Source organism: Sparus aurata, chromosome 20, assembly GCF_900880675.1.
Source record: "Sparus aurata chromosome 20, fSpaAur1.1, whole genome shotgun sequence".
NCBI lineage: Eukaryota > Metazoa > Chordata > Actinopteri > Spariformes > Sparidae > Sparus > Sparus aurata.
The window spans coordinates 1,151,169-1,178,198 of record NC_044206.1 but is presented as its reverse complement, the minus strand read 5'-3'; the positions used below and the strand labels follow the sequence as shown (position 1 = coordinate 1,178,198).

Below are 27,030 nucleotides of genomic sequence, written 5' to 3'. Positions count from 1 at the left end.
TCAGTCTACAGGCAAGAATCAAGAATCTAAAGGTTTATTAATTCAATACATTTCAAATTCGCTTTATTGTCATGAATGCCACAACAATATTGCTAAAGCAATAAAGAACTAACGAAAAGAATACCTAGCACAGTACCGTTATACTTACTGTGTGTGTTTATGTGAAATAATAATGATAATAATAACAATAATAATAATAACAACTTTGAACATTATCACAATCAATCTGTGATGTAAATAACAAAATGCAAACATTACAGACTTCTAACCATTTTTCTAAAAGTGTCTGTATTTTAATTGAGAATATTTTTAATATAAATTACAGAAAAGGAAAAGAAAATATGATTTGTTTTACCTATTTCGGCCATAAGCGGTCCTATTGACCGCACATCATTTCGCGGGAATTCATTCATTGTCTCTCTTGTCTCTGACTTGGCTCTCATCTACGCTGACGTATATGACGTGTGTTTCGATAACCAAGAAAGTGCTTGGAGACCGTAAAGTGCATTTAAAACAATATTTATTCACAGAAATTATAGAATGGGGTCTGGGGGGAAGGGGTCCGTTATTGTGGTGACTTGGTAACACCGATTCTCCACGACCACCGCTGGTCTTCCACTTGCACACTGTCCTCTGCCGGACGCAGACTCGGGAGCTGTGGGGGAAACGAGATGGCAGTCACTGCACTTTTAAACCCAATACATGCACACCACTTCATTTACGTCCTAAGATCGTTGCTCACACGATGGTGCAGAGTATCAGCTGTTCACCGTCACCTCGGGCCAACATCACTCTCGTCATTGGCACCGCTGCTGTCACACCGTCCTTGGGCGCCGGCCTCTTACGCTGTCATGTGGGGAGGGGGGGAGGACTTCAGTCACTGTACTTTTACACACATTCGCGATAACTTTCCATGACCAGGGATCACTACTCGCACAATGGAGGCAGAGTAGGGATGTAACGTATTGGTAATACCACGATATCGTGATAACAAAAGTGTCTCAATATTATTGTGAACATGTATGGTTTGAAATGACGGCAAATACTGTGACAGCTGTCGTTCTCTTTCTCCTGCTCCTTTCCCCGTGGATCTCACACTCCTCTTCCTCTGTCTGCTCGCTGCAGGTGTAACTGGGTCGGTCTGCAGGCCCCGACCACTCTGCTGTGTTCGAGTGTAGAATCAGACAATGGCAACTCTTGTCAAACCCTGGTTTAGCCCTGTATCAACAATACACCTGACATGAAAAAGGACAAGCTTAGTGTAGGTCTATAAAATGGTGAAAACCAGACACAACGTTACAGGCAACACTATTTTTTTAAGCTCTCAAAACTCAGTTCTACAGGTGCTTTTCACCAGTGTGACATGTGTCTGAGTGGATCTGTTGTTAAACTATGGTGTTAAAAGTTCACAATCATGATTTGGGTTCAAAGATCACATAGATACTGCTTGCCTGATTCAGAATTGATGTGCAGTCTGATAGCTAGTCTTCCCACAATGTCATGATCCGCCGGTGGGTTTAACTGGTGACTGTGTTATCTGGTGGCCTTCTCTCGTTGTAAGACATGTTACGAATGTGTTGTGGAGATTTATTATAAGGATTGTATGGTAAACTGGACTGAATCACTTATGGCCGCTGGGTTAGAATTAGTTCCTTTAAGTCCTTTTAGTTTTAGTTCCTTTTAGTTTCTCAATTGCTGACTAGGAATGGTTGATGGTGTGAGTGTGACAGATGAGTATGTGTGTGTGGAAGGTATATGAAAGTTGTGTGGTTCTGTAACAGAGAATAAAAAGCAGTTATCAGAACAGCAGGTACATGGTTAACTATACAGTACCAGGAATGGTAAACAACCAATAGAAATAAGAATGAATCATTCAGCTTAATTCACAACAGCCAGGTGCTAGCAGGCCTCTCTCTCTCAGCAGCAGCAGTCAGGACGGCAAAGAAAAAGAAATATAGCCTGAGTGAAGTGCTGGAGCCGCGGGCCGATTCCCGTCACTGACAACTAAAGCCTAGACTGTAGACTGTTGTGGTGGTGAGTTAACTCGATGCTAACTTTGGCTAGCGGTAAGTGATAGCATCCACCGCAAATACCGTCTTCCCAGCTGACCACAACGGCAACGTAACACCGGAGGCTCCCTGTGTTGCTGACGGAGGCACCAGCGCTTCTCTTGGACTGTATTTCCTTACCTTTGTGGTCCTGGTAACTGCTGCTGTCAGGGGCAGGAGGCTAACGTTACACAGTTGAGCCCGAGAGGAGGGGCCCAGTTTCAATGTTTTGTTTACAAACTGTAACAAGCAATACTCCAGACTCTACTTTTAAACTTACACAACACAAATGACCTATGTATTTATACGTAAATATTAACCATTTCCAAGTCATCTTTCTCATCCTCCGTCATAGTCGTCTTCTTCTTCTTCTTCTTCTTCTTCTTCTTCTTCTTTTCAATTTCTGGCAGGCAAAGTATGGCTCACTGCTGCCTCCCCTGGTTGATTAAAATGAAAAGGCCAACTACGCGAGGCGTTCAGGTACACGGACTGGTGTGCACGCTGCAGATCAACTACTGGCTGCGAAGCATCAGAGTCGGCGATCGCACGTACGTGTGAACGCCAAACAACATTTGTCAAACAGTGACAGACAGACGTGCACACGCTGCTTCATACGTACACAGCTTTTCGTTACGCGTGAAATACAATCTGCACGTAACAACGCAGGTGACGTGTCAGAGTGTGGTAGTGTGATGTGAAACAACAGAGTGTGGTGTGGTTGTGTGACGTGACATGCCAGAGTGTGGCGGTGTGATGAGCCATGCCACAGTGTGGTGGTTTGACATGACATAACAGAGTGTGGTGGTGTGACGTGACATGACAAAGTGAGGTCGTGTGACGTGACATGACAGAGTATAGTGTGGTGGTGTGATGTGAAATGCCAGGGTGTGGTTGTGTGATGAGACATGCCCCAGTGTGGTGGTGTGACGTCACATGCCACAGTGTGGTGGTGTTATGTGACATGCCACAGTGTGGTGGTGTGACGTGACATTGCAGAGTTTGGTGGTGTGGCTTGACATGTCAGATTGCGGTGGTGTGACGTGAAATGCCATAGTGTGGTGGTGTAATGTAACATGACAGGGTGTGGTGTGCCTGGGTGTGGTTGTGTGACGTGAAATGCCAGAGTGTGGTGGTGTAATGTAACATGACAGGGTGTGGTGTAGTGATGTGACGTGACATGCTGGATTGTTGTGGTGTGACGTGACATGCCACAGTGTGGTGGTGTGACGTGACATGCCACAGTGTGGTGGTGTGACGTGACATGCCACAGTGTGGCAGTGTGACGTCACATGCCAGAGTACGGTTGTGTGATGTGACGTTGCAGATTTTGGTGGTGTGGCGTGACATGTCAGTTTGCAGTGGTGTGACTTAACATGGCAGATTGCGGTAGTGTCACGTGACATGGTAGAGTGTGGTGGTGTGACATGACATGCCAGAGTGTGCTGGTGCGAAGTGACATGGCAGAGTGTGGTGGTGTGAAATGACATGCCAGAGTGTGGTGGTGTGACGTGACATGTCAGTGTGTGGTGGTCAGTGATGGGCAGTAACGAGTTAGAAGTAACGCGTTACTGTAATCCGATTACTTTTTTCAAGTAACGAGTAAAGTAAAGGATTACAATAGCAAAAACAGTAATTAGATCAATGTTACTTTCCGGCAAGCGGGCTGCGTTACTGCGTTACTTAACCGTGATTTTTTGGAGACTGTCTCATGAGTGACAATGACATATGTAGGCCTGATTACATGCCACAGTGTGGTGGTGTGACGTCACATGCCAGAGTGTGGTGGTGTGACGTGACAAGCAAGAGTGTGGTGGTGTGATACGACATGGCAGAGTATGGTGGTGTGACCCAGAGTGTGGTGGTGTGACGTGACATGCCAGAGTGTGCTGTGTGATGTGACGTATCAGAGTGAGGTGGTATGACCCAGAGTGTGGTGGTGTGACGTGGCATGCCACGGTGTGGTTGTGTGACGTGACATGCCAGGGTGTGGTGTTGTGACGTGACATTGCAGAGTTTGGTGGTGTGACGTGACATGCCAGAGAGGGGTGGTGTGATGTAATATGCCAGGGTGTGGTTGTGTGACGTGTTTTTGCAGAGTTTGGTGGTGTAATGTAACATGACAGGGTGTGGTGTGGTGGTGTGACGTGACATGCCACAGTGTGGTGGTGTAATGTAACATGACAGGGTGTGGTGTGCCTGGGTGTGGTTGTGTGACGTGAAATGCCAGAGTGTGGTGGTGTAATGTAACATGACAGGGTGTGGTGTAGTGATGTGACGTGACATGCTGGATTGTTGTGGTGTGACGTGACATGCCACAGTGTGGTGGTGTGACGTGACATGCCACAGTGTGGTGGTGTGACGTGACATGCCACAGTGTGGCAGTGTGACGTCACATGCCAGAGTACGGTTGTGTGATGTGACGTCGCAGATTTTGGTGGTGTGGCGTGACATGTCAGTTTGCAGTGGTGTGACGTAACATGGCAGATTGCGGTGGTGTCACGTGACATGGTAGAATGTGGTGGTGTGACATGACATGCCAGAGTGTGCTGGTGCGAAGTGACATGGCAGAGTGTGGTGGTGTGAAATGACATGCCAGAGTGTGGTGGTGTGACGTGACATGTCAGTGTGTGGTGGTCAGTGATGGGCAGTAACGCGTTACTGTAATCCGATTACTTTTTTCAAGTAACGAGTAAAGTAAAGGATTACAATAGCAAAAACAGTGATTAGATCAATGTTACTTTCCGGCAAGCGGGCTGCGTTACTGCGTTACTTAACCATGATTTTTTGGAGACTGTCTCATGAGTGACAATGACATATGCAGGGCTGATTACATGCCACAGTGTGGTGGTGTGACGTCACATGCCAGAGTGTGGTGGTGTGACGTGACAAGCAAGAGTGTGGTGGTGTGATACGACATGGCAGAGTATGGTGGTGTGACCCAGAGTGTGGTGGTGTGACGTGACATGCCAGAGTGTGCTGTGTGATGTGACGTATCAGAGTGACGTGGCATGCCACGGTGTGGTTGTGTGACGTGACATGCCAGAGAGGGGTGGTGTGATGTAATATGCCAGGGTGTGGTTGTGTGACGTGTTTTTGCAGAGTTTGGTGGTGTAATGTAACATGACAGGGTGTGGTGTGGTGGTGTGACGTGACATGCCACAGTGTGGTGGTGTGACGTGACATGCTGGATTGTGGTGGTGTGATGTGACATGCCACAGTGTGGTGGTGTGACGTGAAATGCCAGAGTGTGATGTGGCGGTGTGACAAGCCAGAGTGTGGTGGTGTGAAATGACATGCCATAGTGTGGTGGGGTAATGTGACATGACAGGGTGTGGTGTGGTGGTGTGACGTGACATGCCACAGTGTGGTGGTGTGACGTGACATGCCAGGGTGTGGTTGTGTGACGTGACATGCCAGGGTGTGGTGTTGTGATGTGACATTGCAGAGTTTGGTGGTGTGACGTGACATGCCAGAGAGGGGTGGTGTGATGTAATATGCCAGGGTGTGGTTGTGTGACGTGTTATTGCAGAGTTTGGTGGTGTGCCGTGACATGTCAGATTGTGGTGGTGTGACGTGAAATGCCAGAGTGTGGTGGTGTAATGTAACATGACAGGGTGTGGGGTGGTGGTGTGACGTGACATGCCACAGTGTGGTGGTGTGACATGACATGCTGGATTGTGGTGGTGTGACATGACATGCTGGATTGTGGTGGTGTGACGTGACATGCCACAGTGTGGTGGTGTGACGTGACATGCCACAGTGTGGTGGTGTAACATGACATGCCAGAGTGTGGTGCGGTGGTGTGACATACCAGAATGTGGTGACGTGACATGTTGGGGTGTGATGGTTTACCGTGACAAGCCAGAGTGTAATGATGTATTGTGACATGACAGAGTCTGGTGGTATAATGTCATATGCCAGAGTGTGGCGGTGTGACGTGACATGCCAGAGTGTGGTGGTGTGATACGACATGGCAGACTATGGTCGTGTGACCCAGAGTGTGGCAGTGTGACATGACATGCCAGAGTGTGCTGGTGCGACGTGACATGGCAGAGTGTGGTGGTGTGATGTGATATGCCAGAGTGTACTGGTGTCATGCAACATGACAGAGTTTGGTGGTGTGAAATGACATGCCAGAGTGTGGTGGTGTGACGTGACATGTCAGTGTGTGGTGGTCAGTGATGGGCAGTAACAAGTTAGAAGTAACGCGTTACTGTAATCCGATTACTTTTTTCAAGTAACAAATAAAGTAAGGGATTACAATAGCAAAAACAGTAATTAGATCACTGTTACTTTCCGGCAAGCAGGCTGCGTTACTGCGTTACTTAACCGTGATTTTTTGGAGAATGTCTCATGAGTGACAATGACAAATGCAGGGCTGATTGCAGCGGCTGTCCCTCGCCGTACACCTCTCGGTCCCCGCCTCCAGCAGCTGGAAGTGCCTCGCCCGCGATCTCGCTTTAGGGTCAGAGGGTGATGCGTCGGAGAGACCGTCGGAGCTGTCGGAGCTGCGGAGGCGAGTAGCCGATGTCTGACGCACCGCTCTTTCGCAGACTGTATCGTAAACTAACAGTGCAGCCGGTCTCGCCCTGGCCGCTGCACCGTACGCCCGCGAGTAGCACTTTCCTCCGGGAGGAGAGAGGGGGCTCAGTGTCAACGTGTTACCCCCTTGCGTCTAGGCGGGGGACTGCGGGTATATCTGTTAATGTCAGACAAAAATGTATGACGCAGTCCCAGAAACAATGGCACTTTCTCAGCTTAACTATGGTTGTACCATTTTATAACTTAACACATCGTGTGCCTTTGTTTACATTTCAACTAGAGCTTCCTAGAGGAAAGATTTATAATTTAAGATTACTTTTTTGAATTTGAAAAAAATCAACAGGTACTCTAATGAATTATTTATTAGTGCTTATTACTGAATCCATATCGAAGCATTTAAATCAATATTGAATCAATCGATATTGAATCGAATTGCGACCTAAAGAATCAAAATCGAATCGTGAGGTTCTTAACAATACCCAGCCCTATTAGAAGAGAAGGATAGTGATGCAAAGCCCTTTGGGAGCTGGTGCTACTATACTATTGGCTCACACTGGGTTTGTTTATCTCGTGTCTGGCTGTTGTCCGTTTATTTCCCACTGCCACAAAAGGTCTATTGCTTTATAGCGTATTCAGGTTGTGCATCATGTTTTTGAAAAGTAACTAGAGAAGTAACTAATTACTTTTGAAAATAAGTAATCAGTAAAGTAACTGGATTACTTTCTTGGAGAAGTAATCAGTAATCAGTAGCTAACTACTATTTCCAAGTAACTTGACCAACACTGGTGGCGGTGTGACCCAGAGTGTGGCGGTTTGAAATGACATGCCAGGATGTGGTTGTGTGACGTGACATGCCAGAGTGTGGTGGTGTGACATGACATGACAGTGTGTGGTGGTGTGACCCAGACTGTGGCTGTTTGAAGTGACATGTCAAGGTGTGGTTGTCTGACGTGACATGCCAGAGTGTGGTGGTGTGACGTGAAATGCCAGAGTGTGATGTGGCGGTAAGGCATGCCAGAGTGTGGTGGTGTGAAATGACATGCCATAGTGTGGTGGGGTAATGTGACATGACAGGGTGTGGTGCAGTGGTGTGACGTGTCATGCCACAGTGTAGTGGTGTGACGTGACATGCCACAGTGTGGTGGTGTAACGTGACATGCCAGAGTGTGGTGCGGTGGTGTGACGTGACATGCTGGATTGTGGTGGTGTGGCCCAGTGAGTTGTTGTGTGACGTGACATGCCAGAGTGTGGTGGTGTGAAATGACATGCCATAGTGTGGTGGGGTAATGTGACATGACAGGGTGTGGTGTGGTGGTGTGACGTGACATGCCACAGTGTGGCGGTGTGACGTCACATGCCAGAGTGTGGTGGTGTGATGTGACAAGCAAGAGTGTGGTGGTGTGATATGACATGGCAGAGTGTGGTGGTGTGACCCAGAGTGTGGTGGTGTGACGTGACATGCCAGAGTGTGCTTGTGTGATGTGACGTATCAGAGTGAGGTGGTGTGACCCAGAGTGTGGTGGTGTGACGTGACATGCCAAGGTGTGGTTGTGTGACGTGATATGCCAGGGTGTGGTGTTGTGACGTGACATGCTGGATTGTGGTGGTGCAAAGTGACATGCCACAGTGTGGCGGTTTGACGTGACATGCCAGAGTGTGGTGGTGTGAAATGACATGCCATAGTGTCGTGGGGTAATGTGACATGACAGGGTGTGGTGTGGTGGTGTGACGTGACATGCCACAGTGTGGTGGTGTGACGTGACATGCTGGATTGTGGTGGTGTAACGTGACATGCCACAGTGTGGCGGTGTGACGTCACATGCCAGAGTGTGGTGGTGTGCTGTGACAAGCAAGAGTGTGGTGGTGTGATATGACATGGCAGAGTGTGGTGGTGTGACCCAGAGTGTGGTGGTGTGACGTGACATGCCAGAGTGTGCTTGTGTGATGTGACGTATCAGAGTGAGGTGGTGTGACCCAGAGTGTGGTGGTGTGACGTGACATGCCAAGGTGTGGTTGTGTGACGTGACATGCCACGGTGTGGTGTTGTGACGTGACATGCTGGATTGTGGTGGTGTAATGTGACATGCCACAGTGTGGCGGTTTGACGTGACATGCCAGAGTGTGGTGGTGTGAAATGACATGCCATAGTGTCGTGGATTAATGTGACATGACAGGGTGTGGTGTGGTGGTGTGACGTGACATGCCACAGTGTGGTGGTGTGACGTGACATGCTGGATTGTGGTGGTGTAACGTGACATGCCACAGTGTGGCGGTGTGACGTCACATGCCAGAGTGTGGTGGTGTGACGTGACAAGCAAGAGTGTGGTGGTGTGATACGACATGGCAGAGTGTGGTGGTGTGACCCAGAGTGTGGTGGTGTGACGTGACATGCCAGAGTGTGCTTGTGTGATGTGACGTATCAGAGTGAGGTGGTGTGACCCAGAGTGTGGTGGTGTGATGTGACATGCCAAGGTGTGGTTGTGTGACGTGACATGCCAGGGTGTGGTGTTGTGACGTGACATTGCAGAGTTTGGTGGTGTGACGTGACATGCCAGAGAGGGGTGGTGTGATGTAATATGCCAGGGTGTGGTTGTGTGACGTGCTATTGCAGAGTTTGGTGGTGTGACGTGAAATGCCAGAGTGTGGTGGTGTAATGTAACATGACAGGTTGTGGTGTGGTGGTGTGACGTGACATGCCATAGTGTGGTGGTGTGACGTGACATGCTGGATTGTGGTGGTGTGACGTGACATGCCACAGTGTGGTGGTGTGACGTGACATGCCACAGTGTGGTGGTGTAACGTGACATGCCAGAGTGTGGTGGTGTGACGTGACATTCTGGATTGTGGTGGTGTGACGTGACATGCCAGGGTGTGGTGTTGTGACGTGACATGCTGGATTGTGGTGGTGTAACGTGACATGCCACAGTGTGGCGGTTTGACGTGACATGCCAGAGTGTGGTGGTGTGAAATGACATGCCATAGTGTGGTGGGGTAATGTGACATGACAGGGTGTGGTGTGGTGGTGTGACGTGACATGCCACAGTGTGGTGGTGTGACGTGACATGCTGGAATGTGGTGGTGTAACGTGACATGCCACAGTGTGGCGGTCTGACGTCACATGCCAGAGTGTGGTGGTGTGATATGACATGGCAGAGTGTGGTGGTGTGACCCAGAGTGTGGTGTGGTGATGTGACATGCCAAGGTGTGGTTGTGTGACGTGACATGCCAGGGTGTGGTGTTGTGACGTGACATTGCAGAGTTTGGTGGTGTGACGTGACATGCCAGAGAGGGGTGGTGTGATGTAATATGCCAGGGTGTGGTTGTGTGACGTGTTATTGCAGAGTTTGGTGGTGTGACGTGAAATGCCAGAGTGTGGTGGTGTAATGTAACATGACAGGGTGTGGTGTGGTGGTGTGACGTGACATGCTGGATTGTGGTGGTGTGACGTGACATGCCACAGTGTGGTGGTGTGACGTGACATGCCACAGTGTGGTGGTGTAACGTGACATGCCAGAGTGTGGTGCGGTGGTGTGACGTGACATGCTGGATTGTGGTGGTGTGGCCCAGTGAGTGGTTGTGTGACATGACATGCCAGTCTTTGGTAATGTGATGTCACATGCCAGAGTACGGTTGTGTGATGTGACATACCAGAATGTGGTGGTTTGATATGGCATGGCCTGTTGGTGTGAGCCAGAGTGTGGTGGTGTGACGTGATAAGCAAGAGTGTAGTGGTGTGATACGACATGGCAGAGTATGGTGGTGTGACCCAGAGTGTGGTGGTGTAACGCGTCATGCCAGAGTGTGCTGGTGAGATGTGACATGACAGAGTGTGGTGGGATAACTAGTATGCCAGAGTGTGGCGGTGTGACGTCACATGCCAGAGTGTGGTGGTGTGACATGACATGACAGTGTGTGGTGGTGTGACCCAGATGTGGCGGTTTGAAGTGACATGTCAGGGAGTGGTTGTCTGACGTGACATGCCAGAGTGTGATGTGGCGGTGTGACATGCCAGAGTGTGGTGGTGTAAAATGACATGCCATAGTGTGGTGGGGTAATGTGACATGACAGGGTGTGGTGTGGTGGTGTGACGTGACAAGCAAGAGTGTGGTGGTGTGATACGACATGGCAGAGTGTGGTGGTGTGACCCAGAGTGAGGTGGTGTGACGTGACATGCCAGGGTGTGGTTGTGTGACGTGACATGCCAGGGTGTGGTGTTGTGACGTGACATTGCAGAGTTTGGTGGTGTGACGTGACATGCCAGAGAGGGGTGGTGTGATGTAATATGCCAGGGTGTGGTTGTGTGACGTGTTATTGCAGAGTTTGGTGGTGTGCCGTGACATGTCAGATTGCGGTGGTGTGACGTGAAATGCCAGAGTGTGGTGGTGTAATGTAACATGACAGGGTGTGGTGTGGTGGTGTGACGTGAAATGCACAGTGTGGTGGTGTGACATGACATGCTGGATTGTGGTGGTGTGACGTGACATGCCACAGTGTGGTGGTGTGACGTGACATGCCACAGTGTGGTGGTGTAACGTGACATGCCAGAGTATGGTGCGGTGGTGTGACATACCAGAATGTGGTGACGTGACATGTTGGGGTGTGATGGTGTACCGTGACAAGCCAGAGTGTAATGATGTACTGTGACATGACAGAGTCTGGTGGTATAATGTCATATGCCAGAGTGTGGCGGTGTGATGTGACATGCCAGAGTGTGGTAGTGTGATACGACATGGCAGACTATGGTCGTGCGACCCAGAGTGTGGCAGTGTGACATGACATGCCAGAGTGTGCTGGTGCGACGTGACATGGCAGAGTGTGGTGGTGTGATGTGATATGCCAGAGTGTACTGGTGTCACGCAACATGGCAGAGTTTGGTGGTGTGAAATGACATGCCAGAGTGTGGTGGTGTGACGTGACATGTCAGTGTGTGGTGGTCAGTGATGGGCAGTAACGCGTTAGAAGTAACGCGTTACTGTAATCCGATTACTTTTTTCAAGTAACAAATAAAGTAAGGGATTACAATAGCAAAAACAGTAATTACACTTAAAACACTGTTACTTTCCGGCAAGCAGGCTGCGTTACTGCGTTGCTTAACCGTGATTTTTTGGAGACTGTCTCATGAGTGACAATGATGTATGCAGGGCTGATTGCAGCGGCTGTCCCTCGCCGGACACCTCTCGGTCCCAGCTTCCAGCAGCTGGAAGTGCCTCGCCCGCGATCTCGCTTGAGGGTCGGAGGGTGACGCGCTGCGGAAAGACCGTCGGAGCTGCGGAGGCGAGTAGCCGATGTCTGACGCACCGCTCTTTCGCAGACTGTAACGTAAACTAACAGCGCAGCCGGTCTCGCCCTGGCCGCTGCACTGTGTGCCCGTGAGTAGCACTTTCCTCCGGGAGGAGAGAGGGGGCTCAGTGTCAATGTGTTACTACCTTGCGTCTAGCGGGAGGGCGGAGGGACTGCGGTTATGTCTGTTTATGTCAGACAAAAATGTACGACGCAGTCTCAGAAACAATGGCACTTTCTCAGCTTAACTATGGTTGTACCATTTTATAACTTAACACATCGTGTGCCTTTGTTTACATTTCAACTAGAGCTTCCTAGAGGAAAGATTTATAATTTAAGATTACTTTTTTGAATTTGAAAATTATCAACAGGTACTCTAATGAATTATTTATTAGTGCTTATTACTGAATCCATATCGAAGCATTTAAATCAATATTGAATCAATCGATATTGAATCGAATTGCGACCTAAAGAATCAAAATCGAATCGTGAGGTTCTTAACAATACCCAGCCCTACTAGAAGAGAAGGGTAGTGATGCAAAGCCCTTTGGGAGCTGGTGCTACTGTAACATTGGCTCACACTGGGTTTGTTTATCTCGTGTCTGGCTGTTGTCCGTTTATTTCCCACTGCCACGAAAGGTCTATTGCTTTATAGCGTATTCAGGTTGTGCATCATGTTTTTGAAAAGTAACTAGAAAAGTAACTAATTACTTTTGAAAATAAGTAATCAGTAAAGTAACTGGATTACTTTCTTGGACAAGTAATCAGTAATCAGTAACTAATTACTATTTCCAAGTAACTTGACCAACACTGGTGGTGGTGTGACCCAGAGTGTGGCGGTTTGAAATGACATGCCAGGGTGTGGTTGTGTGACGTGACATGCCAGAGTGTGGTGGTGTGACATGACATGACAGTGTGTGGTGGTGTGACCCAGAGTGTGGCGGTTTGAAGTGACATGTCAGGGTGTGGTTGTCTGACGTGACATGCCAAACTTGACTTGACTTTGACTTGGGATTCATAACTTGAGACTTAATTTAGACTTGACACAGATGACTCGCATTTCGAGACGTTAGTTTCGTTTTTGATACTATGCCCTCTGCCACTGTATGACGCGGTGCGTGCCAGACTGGCACTGTGGTGGACAGGATCAGAGGAGGAGAGGCAGCATGGAGGGAGCTCCGAAAATCATCAAATTTGGATTCAAAGATTTTTTCATGCTTGGTTATTTTGGTCGCCCTCTTGGTTAAAGCGCGTGTGTGTGTTTCAGATATAGTGTCTTCAGTGCGCACAAAGCCATTATTTTAAATATCGGCGCACATTATGTGCGCTCACAACCCAACACGACACAGTATCGGCACACATTTGATGCGACGTGCACGTCCTGCTTCTCCCTCAGGAGTTGTGACTGTGTCTCTCCTACTGTTACTCACAGAGCTCTGCCCGGTTTGAAAGGAGAAGGGGCCTGTATGTGTAGAATGTGTTTTATAGAAGAGAAACACACATTTCAGGACAGAACAGACATGTCCTGTGATTTTCAGCATCCTTTTATAGAGGGGGAGGGCGAAAAATACCTGAGAGTAATATTCTCAGCTGTCAGGATGTGCAGTATGGTGCAGTTCCAGGGTTGATATTAATCTAATCGTATTCCTGTATTCATGGGGTTGAAAAAAATTCTAAAATTGATCAACTATGCAATTACATCATATTATTGACTAACCACCCTCTTCTGTTTACTGTTTCTGCAGATATGAAGAATATATTCATACGAACTTCTTGTGACTTGTTTGACCTTAGCCATGACTCGACTTGACTTGAAAAAAATTCTAAATTTGATCAACTATGCAATTACATCATATTATTGACTAACCACCCTCTTCTGTTTACTGTTTCTGCAGATATGAAGAATACATTCATACGAACTTCTTGTGACTTTTTTGACCTTAGCCATGACTCGACTTGACTTGCTTGAGAAATAGCAATGACTTTACTTGACTTGCTTGATTTTCATCACAGTAACTTGGGACTTGCTTGAGACTTGAAGGTTAAGACTTGAGACTTAGTTATGACTTGCATATATGTGACTTGCTCCCACCTCTGCTTGTAAATGATCTTTTTTAAATCAATCAGTACTAGTAATATAATCAGCATGTACATTTTTGTCAATAATTTATAATATTTATAGTAATTTATATTATTATAAAATGGTCTGATTAGCACAGACCTCCACCAGGTATGGGTCATTTGTGTTGTACTTTAGTGCACTTATGTAGTTTGCAGGCTAATAATCCAGGATTTGAACTTTATCAACATGAAATGCAAATTGCAAATTTCCCCTTTGTGGGACGAATAAAGTAATATCTTATTGTATGAAATGCCAGATTTACAGTTAATGTCATTTATGTTCATTATTTTAATGCTGAATAAAATTGTAGTTAATGTGCTGTTATTTTTTTTCTACAACAAGCACTGAGCTTTTAATGGAAAACCAGGTTATTTAATAATCTCAGAGAGCAAACAAGACATATGACCAAAACAAGAAGACACTTGTCTTCTTGGATAAAGAAGCTATAAAGCTCAGCAGCTTTTACAAAATACATATTTTTATTTTGACTTTTGAAGTGTTTTGATTAATAAAAAGAAACAAATCATTTTAAGTTCCACATTCTGTCATCTGATATTTTATTCCATTACTTTTGATGATGTTCTAGTTTTCCGCTGTGGTATTGTTTCAATATCGGTATCGAGATATTTTAGGAAGGTATCGTACCGTAGTCATAATTTTGGTACCGTAACAACACTAGGTGCAGTTGTGTGACGTGACATGCTGGAGTGTGGTGGTGTGACCCATACAGTGGTGGTGTGACATGACATGCTAGTGTTTGGTAAAGTAAGGTGATATGCCAGAGTACGGTTGTGTGATGTGACATACCAGAATGTGGTGGTTTGATATGAAATGGCAGAGTGTTTGTGTGACCCAGAATGTGGTGGTGTGATGTGACATGCTGGAGTGTGATGGTGTACTGTGACATGCCAGAGGGTGATGTTGTGTTGTGACATGCCAGAGTCTGGTGGTGTAATGTAATATGCCAGAGTGTGGTGGTGTTACGTGACATGCCAGAGTGTGGCAGTGTGACATGACATGCAAGAGTATGGTGGTGTGATATGACATGGCAGAGTATGGTGGTGTGACCCAGAGTGTGGTGGTGTGACGTGACATGCCAGAGTGTGCTTGTGTGAAATGCCAGAGTGATGTGACATGCCAGAGTGTGCTGGTGTGATGTTACATGACAGAGTATGGTGTGGTGGTGTGATGTGACATGCCAGAGTGTGCTTGTGTGACATACCAGAGTGACGTGACATGCCAGAGTGTGCAGGTGTGATGTGACATGACAGAGTGTGGTGGTGTGACGTGACATGCCACAGTGTGGTGGTGTGACGTGACATTGCAGAGTGTGGTGGTGTGACGTGACATGCTAGAGTGTGGTGGTGTGATGAGACATGCCACAGTGTGGTGGTGTGACATGACATACCAGAGTGTGCTGGAGTGATGTGACATTACAAAGTATGGTGTGGTGGTGTGATGTGAAATGCCAGAGTGTGCTGGTGTGATGATACATGCCACAGTGTGGTGGTGTGACATGACATACCAGAGTGTGGTGGTGGGACGAGACTAGAGTTGTCACGATACCAAAATGAGTAACCACGATACTATACCAGACAAAGTATCACGGTTCCGGGTATTATCGCGATACTGCAGCCTTTTTTTATTATCATTATTTTTATGAACTGCAATGTATTTGTACAAGTTATAAATACTTATTAATTACTTATAATGTTGTTTGGTGCATGATAAACAAAATACTAGTGAAGCATGAATTAGACTGAAAGAAATATTTTTATGAATAACATTTATTAAAAACTTAAAATTAAAAAAAAAAAAGGGTATGGTCTTGGCCATGGGTTGCTTCCCTTTTGGGTTGGATGGCTCTCTCTAAAATAAGGAGTGGGAAATACATAACAAATTAGCCTAATGGTCCTAATGGTTTTAGTTCATAACTGGGTCAATAAGAGTACATGAACAAAAGCATACGAGCAATAAAAAACAAATAAATGAAGTTAGAATTTATATGGTTGAATTCATATAATCATTTAGTTTCCTTTGCACATTATTTATGTTTAACTAATATAAATAATCAACTTAGGATAACAAATCCTCTGTCTTTTAAAAATATCTATTTGACAATAATATAACATAATAAACCATAGAGGACAAAATACAATAAACAGGAACTGATTCCCTGTGAAAACTATATTTTTATGCATTTTCTAGGTGCTTTATACTTTGACATCCTTTAACTCTTCATTCCTCAGCATGTACACGGAGCATATAGACTAATATAAGCCAATGAGAAAATAAACATGGCATACTAACCTGGTATTCGACATATAAATCTGGGTGACGACCCTGCAGGTGTTTATGAGGTTGGATGTGTTCCCTCCTTTGGCTTCTATAGCTTGGTGGCAGCGCCTGCACAGTGGACGGCCATCGTCTATTGCTTTACCATCTGTGCCTTGTTTAAAGCTAAAATAGTTCCAAATGTGACTTTTGGAGTTTGGTTTTTTGAGCAAAATTAGTGGTGCCACTGAGACGCCGCCGCGGCAGACTCGCCGCTCGGGCCTGGTGCTTCTGCCATGGTGAGTGTGTTGTCTCGTGTCAGTGACTGTAAGCTCGCATCTGGGTGAGACAGAACTTTAGCTTGTTGTTTGTTTTGAAGCGGAGCTGTCTTCACGGAGTTAGTTCTTGCCGGCAGAAACACACGAACAGCCAATCAGCTAACAGACGGGCGGACCCAGCGTGCGGAAACAGCTTATCATATCCCCGGACATCACCAGTAACAGGCAAACAGCCAATCATTCAGCAGCTGTGTAGTTCGGTTGCAGTAGTTAGCATGTGGGTTTGTTTACAAGGGAGTAGCATGCAATGAGAAGCCGGGAGGAGAGTAGAGGCGGCCGCTATGTAGCGGAAAGTGGCACCGGTAGTATAGTAATCCACGGTAGGATTTGGCACCGCGGGGTACCGTGGGTACCGCGGGTATCGTGCAACTCTAGACGAGACATGGGAGAATGTGGTGGTGTGATGTGACATGCCAGAGTATGGTGGTGTGACGCGACATTGCAGAGTGTGGTGGTGTGATGTGACAAGCCAGAGAGTCGCGGTGTGACATCACATGCCAGAGTGTGGTGTATGGCGTTAGAAACGTTTCAGAAGCGTGCGCACCTATTAACTGAACGTGTCACTCGCGCCCTCTTTGACGCCTGTGCAGCAAGCTGCGCCTGACGTGTGATGTAGTTTCCTCATTGACTTATAATGGCTCCCCGTACACGCGCACGTTCACGCGTGATGACTGCTGCACGCTGGTAATCACACGACACGTAGTGACTACGCGTAACATTCATGGGTCTTTTTGCGAACGCACGTGTTAACGCTCGCATGAAGATGATTTTTGTCACGCGCGTACGCGGAAATGACGTGCGCAGACTCTGTCACACGTAACAAGAAGCTGCGTACGTATGAAGCAGCGTGTGCAAGTCTGTCTTTCACTGTTTGACAAATGTTGTTAGGCGTTCACACGTACGCGCGGTCGCAGACTCTGAAGCTTCGCAGCCGGAAGTTGATCTGCACCGTGCGCACCAGTCCGCGTACATGAACGCCTCTCGTAGTTGTTCTGTGTTCCATTTTCATCCAGTAGATGGTGCAATCGATCCAATGCGAGATACAGACATATAGGCTTTTGCATGACATGATTCATTTTAACCCCGGAGTGAGGGGACAGCCTTCCATTCCGACACACCCTTCGATTGCGAAACAGCCCCACTCCGAAACACCGCTGTTCCGAAATTGATTTTCAAGTTTACATTACTTCCTACATCAAAAACTGCCGTCCGCTCACCGGCCGCACTCACACAACTCATTGCTTTTTATTGCTAATAGGCCTTTGTCACTATCTTCATTCATTATGTAGTATATTTTCGCTTGCAGCAAACACATTTAAACGTTTGTCTAATCTTTTTACATGCACTATCCGTGGTGCTGGAATCCCCACTTCCAGCCGCACTCTCACAACTCTGAAATAAACTGTGGCCCATGGGTGCGATCTGCCGGGAAATGACCCCCCTTCTCGTCCATTTTAACATAACTTGTCTTTGTGGAAGGTTAACAAGGTATGAGTGGATTGAGCACTGCTGCTCAGTTTGTCTTTGGAAAAAAAAAAAAGCAGAGAAGACAATAGGCTACCTATGTATTTTTGATTCAATAAACATGAAATTGATTGTGTATCCATCTCTTATAGCCATAGACGGATTATCATGACCATGGGCCTACACACGCAAACTGTGCGCACGCAAAGGCGCTGTAAGGCAAGGGCGCAAAGGCTGTTACATAATTAAATTGAATGTAATGATGTCCGCAAACGTAATAAACCTCAAACACCTACTAATAATACGTGCGTGTAAAATCCAGCTGCTGACCCTCCGCTCCGCTGTCACACAATGGATCCCCCGTCCGCACTCCCTCCGTCTTTCCCGAAAAATAATTTCCATGAAGAAAACATTGCCCGATATTTAAATTTAAGGTCCCATTGACAATACAAATCTCAAGAAATCTGGATGTATTGCTCATTTGTAAACACAACACTTATCAGTCTATAGGCAAGAATCTAAAGGTTTATTAATTCAAATCATTTCAAATTTGCTTTATTGGCATGAATGCCACAACAACAATATTGCTCCAAGCACCAAGAACCACAAAAAGAATACCTAGCACAGTAAATAATAATAATGATAATAATAACTTTGAACATTATCACAATCAAGTTATCAATCTGTTATGTAAATAACAAAATGCAAACATTACAGACTTCTAAACATTTTTCTAAAAGTGTATTTTAATTGAGAATATTTTTCATATAAATTACAGAAAAGGAAAAGAAAATATGATTTGTTTTACCTATTTTGGCCATAAGCGGTCATATTGACCGCACATCATTTCGCAGGATTTCATTCATTGTCTCTCTTGTCTCTGACTTGGCTCTCATCTACGCTGACGTATATGACGTGTGTTTCGATAACCAAGGAAGTGCTTGGAGACCGTAAAGGGCATTTAAAACAATATTTATTCACAGAAATTATAGAATGGCGTCTGGGGGGAAGGGGTCCGTTATTGTGGTGACTTGGTAACACCGATTCTCCACGACCACCGCTGGTCTTCCACTTGCACACTGTCCTCTGCCGGACGCAGACTCGGGAGCTGTGGGGGAAACGAGATGGCAGTCACTGCACTTTTAAACCCAATACATGCACACCACTTCATTTACGTCCTAAGATTGTTGCTCACACGATGGGGCAGAGTATCAGCTGTTCACCGTCACCTCGGGCCAACATCACTCTCGTCATTGGCACCACTGCTGTCACACCGTCCTTGGGCGCCGGCCTCTTACGATGTCATGTGGGGAGGGGGGGGGCGGGGACTTCAGTCACTGTACTTTTACACACATTCGCAATAACTTTCCACGACCAGGGATCACTACTCGCACAATGGAGGCAGAGTAGGGATGTAACGTATTGGTAATACCACGATATCGTGATAACAAAAGTGTCTCAATATTATTGTGAACATGTATGGTATGAAATGACGGCAAATACTGTCGATTTTGATCTCATTACATCCCTAGGGCAGAGTATAAACTCACATTTCAATTAGTCCGACAGTCAATGCCTGTCTGCTGGCAACAGCTGTCGTTCTCTTTCTCCTGCTCCTTTCCCCGCGGATCTCACACTCCTCTTCCTCTGTCTGCTCGCTGCAGGTGTAACTGGCTCGGTCTGCAGGCCCCGACCACTCTGCTGTGTTCGGGTGTAGAATCAGACACTGGCAACTCTTGTCAAACCCTGGTTTAGCCCTGTATCAACAATACACCCGACATGAAAAAGGACAAGATTAGTGTAGGTCTATAAAATGGTGAAAACCAGACACAACGTTACAGGCAACACTATTTTTTTAAGCTCTCAACACTCAGTTCTACGGGTGCTTTTCACCAGTGTGACATGTGTCTGAGTGGATCTGTTGTTAAACTATAATGTTAAAAGTTCACAATCATGATTTGGGTTCAAAGATCACATAGATACTGCTTACCTGATTCAGAATTTATGTGCAGTCTGATGGCTGTTCTTCCCACAATGTCATGATCCCCCGGTGGGTTTAACTGGTGACTGTGTTATCTGGTGGCCTTCTCTCGTTGTAAGACATGTTACGAATGTGTTGTGGAGATTTATTCTAAAGACTGTACGGTAAACTGGACTGAATCACTAATGGCCGCTGGGTTAGAATTATTTCCTTTTAGTCCTTTTAGTTCCTTTTAGTTTCTCAATTGCTGATTAGGAATGGTTGATGGTGTGAGTGACATTTGAGTATGTGTGTTTGGAAGGTATATGAAAGTTGTGTGGTTCTGTAACAGAGAATATAAAGCAGTTATCAGAACAGCAGGTACATGGTTAACTATACAGTACCAGGAATGGTAAACAACCAATAGAAATAAGAATGAATCATTCAGCTTAATTCACAACAGCCAGTGCTAGCACATCTCTCTCTCTCTCTCAGCAGCAGCAGTCAGGACGGCAAAGAAAAAGAAATATAGCCTGAGTGAAGCGCTGGAGCCGCGGGCCGATTCCCGTCACTGACAACTAAAGACTAGACTTTAGACTGCTGTGGTGGTGAGCTAACTCGATGCTAACTTTGGCTAGCGGTGGTGGTTAGCATCCGCCGCTAATACCGTCTTCCCAGCTGACCACAACGGCAACATAACACCGGAGGCTCCCGGTGTTGCTGACGGAGGCACCAGCGCTTCTCTTGGACTGTATTTCCTTACCTTTGTGGTCCTTTTTTTTTTTTTCTCAAAATTTTATTAGCATGTTGATGACAAGACCTACATGACGAACAACAAATGTACAGGGAGTATTAATACACAAAAAACAAACAAAAAACAACAGAAAAAAACAAACAAGCACCAGTAATATAAAGATTAGATAACTAAATTAATTAATTACTTCATCAAATAAAATAACAGCAGCACCATTTCAACTGGCAGTATAGTCCACAATTTTTTTCAATAGACTCGATGTCTTTAAAGCTTTTTTGTTCTTAGGCACATTACATACAGAATCATAAAAAATATTGAGCTCAACCTTGAACAAAGTTTCATTTGGAATAAATTGAAGAAATTTCGCTTTATGAATATTAAATATACCAAGCAGACACAGCAATTTTATCACATCATTAATTGTTAGATTCAACACTCAAAAATAAGACCATATCTTCTGTAATTGTGACCAGGATCTTATAAGACTCCCAAATTAATAAAGACATTTGAGTCCAAAAGTTAGTAGAATGGAGGCATCCATAAAATAAATGAGAAAATGACTCAACGTCTTCTTTGCAGAAGGAACATAAAGGGGACACATCGGGTCTAAACTTGTTAATGAATTCATTACAGGGATAGTATCTATGTAAGAGTTTAATATGAACTTCTTTAACTTTACCGGGGATAAGAAATCTGTTAAATTCGGTCCAGACATTCCTGCTGATGTTAGGAATCATCTCTCTCCAACGATGAAAGGAGTTGGGATATTGACTATGAATAGAAGTAAAAACACTCCTTATATGAGCATTATTACAAGAACGTTCCTCAAAAGCCCTTCCACCAAGCCACAGTGTGGGAATCCTTCCTGAGAAAGGTTCATACAGAAATGATGCCTTAATTAGAGATAGTAATTTAGTAGGTATACTTTTAAGTATTCTGGAATGCAAAGAGCGAGAGATATCTAATGCTCTTTGTTGGGTGAATTCTTCATAAGTAGCTAGATCCCCAGTATCATTTAGAAGCTCATAAATAAACACAATACCTTGGTCATACAATTCCTTAAAAAATAGGGTCTTATTTGTGTATACAACATGTTGATTATTCCATAAGACACGTGTGTGGGGAGAAGTTGTTTTTTAAAGCGATTTTCCATGAGTCCAGGGCTTGTTTATGGAAATTGGCAAGTTTAACTTTAAACCACCACATTTGGCAAACAAATGATTGGGGATAAAAAACCAGGGGGTATTATTATGTACCAAACAATGTTTTAACCAGTTGATTTTAAATATACTATTAATGGTTTGAAAGTCCAAGACATTAAGACCACCTTCTGAGTATTGTTTGATAAGTGTTTTCCTCTTTACATACTCAGTCCTGTTTCTCCAAACGAATTTAAATAAGAGTGAATCAATAGCTGCACACGTTTTCCGATCAACATATAAAGACAAAGCTGGGTATACTAATCTAGATAAGCCTTCTGCCTTAGAAAGTAAAACACGACCCATAATAGTAAGGTCTCTTTGTAACCAACAGTTAAAAATCGATTTAGATTTTGAAATTTTTGGCAAAAAGTTTTGAGAGATCCTTTCATTTGTAGATCTGTTTATTGTAATTCCCAGATATTTTAAGACTTTTTTTTACCATTATGCCATCTATTAAAAGAATGTCAGAATCATGTACAGTCATTATCTCACACTTAGTCTTATTAATAGTAAGGCCAGAAGCAACCGAAAAACACTTTTAAGGCATCTATAACAATAGGGACTTGAAGTTCATTTTGAAGAAACAGACAGGTATCATCAGCAAGCTGACTGATGGTGAGAATATTGTTACCTATCTTGATACCTTCTACATTCACACAATTAACAATAAATAAATTAAGAACTTCAGCAGCTATCAAAAATAAGAAGGGTGAAATCGGACACCCTTGTCTTATCCCACGTTTTACATCAAAACGAGGAGCAGTACCATGTGCTAAGGATACACAACTATTAATATTAGTATAGAGTGTTCTTATAATATTGTTGAAGTTTTCTCTAAACCCAAAATATTGTAAAGCCTCAAAAATAAAAGAATGTTCGACAGTATCAAAAGCTTTGTAAAAGTCCAAAAACAAAATCAGTGACTTTTCATCAAATAAATCTGCGTAATCTAAAATGTCCAAAACGAGCCGAATATTGTTAGAGATGTGCCGACCTTTCATAAAACCTGTTTGCGTAACAGAAATAAATTCCTCTAGGCATAATTTTAATCTATTAGCATACAGTGCAGCAAGAATTTTGTAGTCTGAATTGAGCAAAGTTATAGGTCGCCAGTTATCAAGATAAAGGAGATCTTTACTGGGTTTAGGAATGAGAGATATTAAGCCTTGCTTCATAGAAACAGTTAACTCATTATTTTTGGCACATTCAACAAAAACGTCCAACAACATGTGTTTTAAATCTTCCCAAAATGTCACATAGAATTCATAAGGTAACCCATCTGGACCGGGACTTTTGTTTGATGGCATTTTTGTAATAACAGGCTGCAATTCTTCTATAGTAACTGGACCTTCACAAAGCTTACAGTTCTCTCTGGAGATTTTAGGAATAAATGGGGATACTTTGTCAAAAAAGACACGACAAGACTGAGGGTCAAATGAGGAAGTGTATAACTTCTGATAGAAGTTAGATATAAAAAGATATATCCTTTTCATTTTTAGATAGATTATTGTCAATATATAAAGCAGATATTTTTTTTGCTTCACCTCGTTTTTTCTCCAAATTAAAAAAGAAAGATGAATTTTTTTCTCCATGTTCCAACCATCTGGCTCGAGATCTTATGAACACTCCCTTTGCCTTTGTTTGGAAAAAAAGATCCAATTTTTCCCTTAATGAGTGTAATCTTAGTTTATCTTCATCACTTGGAACAGGAATATTTAATATCTCATTCAGCTCTCTTACATTATCAGCGTAAGTCTTGCTTCGATCTCTGGATTGTTGCTTTCCAAATTGTCTTGAGAACTTTTGACATTCAAATTTTAATAACTCCCACTTTAACATAGGAGTAATTCCAGACAGTGATTTGAATTTGTTGATGATTTGCTTAATACCCAACCGATAATCTGAATGTTGGAGAAAGGAAGCATTTAATTTCCAGTATCCAGGTTTGCTGTGACAAAGAGAATTTGAGTTTGAGATAGAGATATCTATTCCAGCGTGGTCAGTTAAGGGAGCAGCAGTTATATTACATGTTCAGACCAAAGAGGCCAAATTGTCAGAAATAAGCCACAAGTCTAACCGAGATTTTTGGGTGAGATCTGCTTTAAACCAGGTAAAGAGGTTTGTTTCATGTGGGTGTTAAATTCTCAGGGCGTCTAATAACGAAAGTTTACTACAGAATATATAATATATTATTATATATAATAGGGTTAAATTAATCTTGATTGCCCCTTGCAGGGTATTTGTCTGTACATAAGTTTGGAGCCTCATTAAAGTCACCACCAACGACAACAGATGCTGAAGGAAATTTGTTTCTTACTTGCAGAATTTTGTCAGACAAAAAATTAAGGAGTGTGACATTGGAGTTCCTTGTATTAAATCCATAAATATTTACCAAAATAAATGTATTATCCCCAGATTTAATTACTACCAAAATCCATCTACCCAAATCAGAAGCCTCTGTATACAGAATCTCGCCAGTAAATTTAGGATTGAATAAAATTAATACACCTCCTGAAAAATTAGTACCATGAGAAAATATAGCTTTTCCTCCCCATTGGTTGCGCCAGAATGCTTCATCTTTTGAAGAAGAATGAGTCTCCTGTAAAAAATACATATCCTTATTTTGATAACTACAAAATAAAAATAAAGCTTTTCTTTTAGTTAAATCTCATACTCCCCGTACATTAAGAGAAAAACATGAAAAATTAATAACGAACATACGTATACACGCAAAACACAGTACACTAATGAACAATGTTACTTAAACAGTAGTTTCTAAAGGTTGAGAAATGTGCAAAACCTGAATTCACAAACCAAAAACTATCCTCAGAGTGAACAATCTTAGAAACTGACCCATGTAAACGGTATCACCTTCGTGTTATGAACAAATATAGAAGTATAAACCAATAGAAACATTCTTGGACGGAACAAATTATATGCAAAACATATGAACAAGTAAAGAGAATGAACACTATCCTTCTTTAACAATTCAAAAAACATCTTGTATATTCAGAAAAGGGGGCAGGAATATCAAGAGAGCGTAAGATTCAGAAAGTATGCAGCTTAGCATATAACCTACATTTTTTCACAATCAAACACCTGCTCATGCAAATACCTCATGTCAAGTCCTCCACAGAAATCTTTTTACCACCAATAATAGCAAAAGGGCCGCTGAAGCCTGCTCTCTTGTACCGCTTCCTCGCCTCCTCCACCAGCGGCCACAGCTTCGCTCTCGCCTCCCTGACTTGCTGAGTTAAGTCCTCCGATATCTTCACGTTCTTCTGCTTAAGGACCTCAGAATGTTTTGCGTCCGCCCAGACTTGAGCTCGGTGAGCTCGGTACGAAAAGCGAACTATGATGCGGCGCGGCGGATGCTGTCTCTCCCTCCTCATCCGTGGTCCCAGTCTGTGGGCGATGTCCACCGTCGTCTGAAGAGAGTCGGCGAGACCAGGTGAGACACGGGAGAAGATCTCAATCACCATCATTTTCGTATTCTCGCCCTCAGCCTCAGGAATCCCGGATACCTTCAAGTTCCAGCGCCCGGAGTACGCATCCATGTCATTCACTTTTCCACCAATTCTTATTTTCAGCAGACAAAGATTTAATCTGGAGCTCCAGGGGATCCACTCTGGATGCCAGTTCCTCCACCTTCTTCTCCGCAGCTTGCACTGATATAAAGAACATTTGAATACTCTTAAAATCGTTCTCTATGGACCTCTCTATGAATTCCAGCTTCTCCCTGAAGCCATGCTGCGACTCAGTGAGCTTGTTAATGGCCGCCAGCAGGACAGCGTTAGAGGGCTCCGACCTCGGCTCACGGCGCGAAGATTTTTTCTGTGGGCTAGTGCTCGGAGAAGTTTCAGCCTCCACAGGTGATTTGGTGTAGGTATGGCACCGTTTAAGACTCTCCTCTGACTCGTCCATTGCCGTTTCCTCATCCTCCAGAGTAGACGACATGTCTGCAGAACCAGTTATTTAGCGGTTGGAGCCTTTTTAACAGACAATAGCTAGCAAGCAAACAAAGTCACGGTTAACAACTGCGTTAGCTCGTTATGGGCAGAGCCCGACAGAGAAAGTCCACGAAAAAAAAAACACAAGTGGGTCAACGTTTCACCAACAGGCCTCAAAACAATTTTTTACAACGTTAGCAAACTATTTACATGTTTTCTAGTCGTAGGTACGCAGGCGAATTCAAGCCCCGAACGAAAAAAAGTTTCGGCAGCGCATAGAAGAAGCGTCTTACAGTGGCGCCATCTTGGCTCCCTCCTACCTTTGTGGTCCTGGTAACTGCTGCTGTCAGGGGCAGGAGGCTAACGTTACACAGCCCGAGAGGAGGGGCCCAGTTTCAATGTTTTGTTTACAAACTGTAACAAGCAATACTCCAGATTCTACTTTTAAACTTACACAACACAAATGACCTATGTATTTATACGTAAATATTAACCATTTCCCAGTCACCTTTCTCATCCTCCCTCGTCGTCGTCGTCGTCTTCTTCTTCTTCTTTTGAATTTCCGGCAGGCAAAGTATGGCTCACTGCTGCCTCCCCTGGTTGATTAAAATGAAAAGGCCAACTACGTGAGGCGTTCACGTACGCGAACTGGGGTCCGTTTCACAAAGCAGGTTTAGTGAAAACTCTGAGTCTGTTAACCCTGAAATGAGGGAAACTCAGAGTTTCCTATCTCAGAGTAGATTAACTCAGAGTTCAGGGTCAGACTCAGAGTTTGTTGAACCTGCTTTGTGAAACGGACCCCTGGTGTGTGCGCTGCAGATCAACTTCCGGCTGCGAAGCATCAGAGGCTGTGTCCAAATTCAGGGGCACCATCCTTCGGAGTGCGTATTTGAAGTGCAATTACGTCACTAAGCCGCGCGAAGCCTGTCCAAATTCAAAGTGTGCTCCAAATGCTCCCCACAAATGCCTCCTTCTTTTGCCTGTTCCTGGAGGACACACCGCTACTATCCTTCGCGGCTACAAATTGCCCAAGATTCATTGCGCGCCTGAAGAGAATAAATAAATAGATAAATAAATAAATAAATAAATAAATAAA

The 27,030-nt window shown here is 44.5% G+C and overlaps 1 long non-coding RNA gene across 6 annotated transcripts; it reads right to left on the bottom strand.

The window, feature by feature from the left end:
- Window positions 1-1,064: 1,064 nt before the first annotated feature.
- Window positions 1,065-26,632, bottom strand: LOC115570884 (uncharacterized). 6 transcript variants are annotated; one of them, XR_003981833.1, is made up of 5 exons: window positions 26,255-26,432; window positions 25,100-25,943; window positions 20,059-20,371; window positions 19,619-19,825; window positions 19,024-19,361 (listed from the first exon to the last, which is right to left on the bottom strand). It is a non-coding gene; the product is annotated as an uncharacterized LOC115570884 (long non-coding RNA). The 6 variants fall into 6 exon arrangements; XR_003981830.1 differs by lacking the exons at window positions 25,100-25,943; window positions 26,255-26,432 and adding an exon at window positions 26,443-26,632; XR_003981831.1 differs by lacking the exon at window positions 25,100-25,943.
- Between the last annotated feature and the right edge of the window lie 398 nt (window positions 26,633-27,030).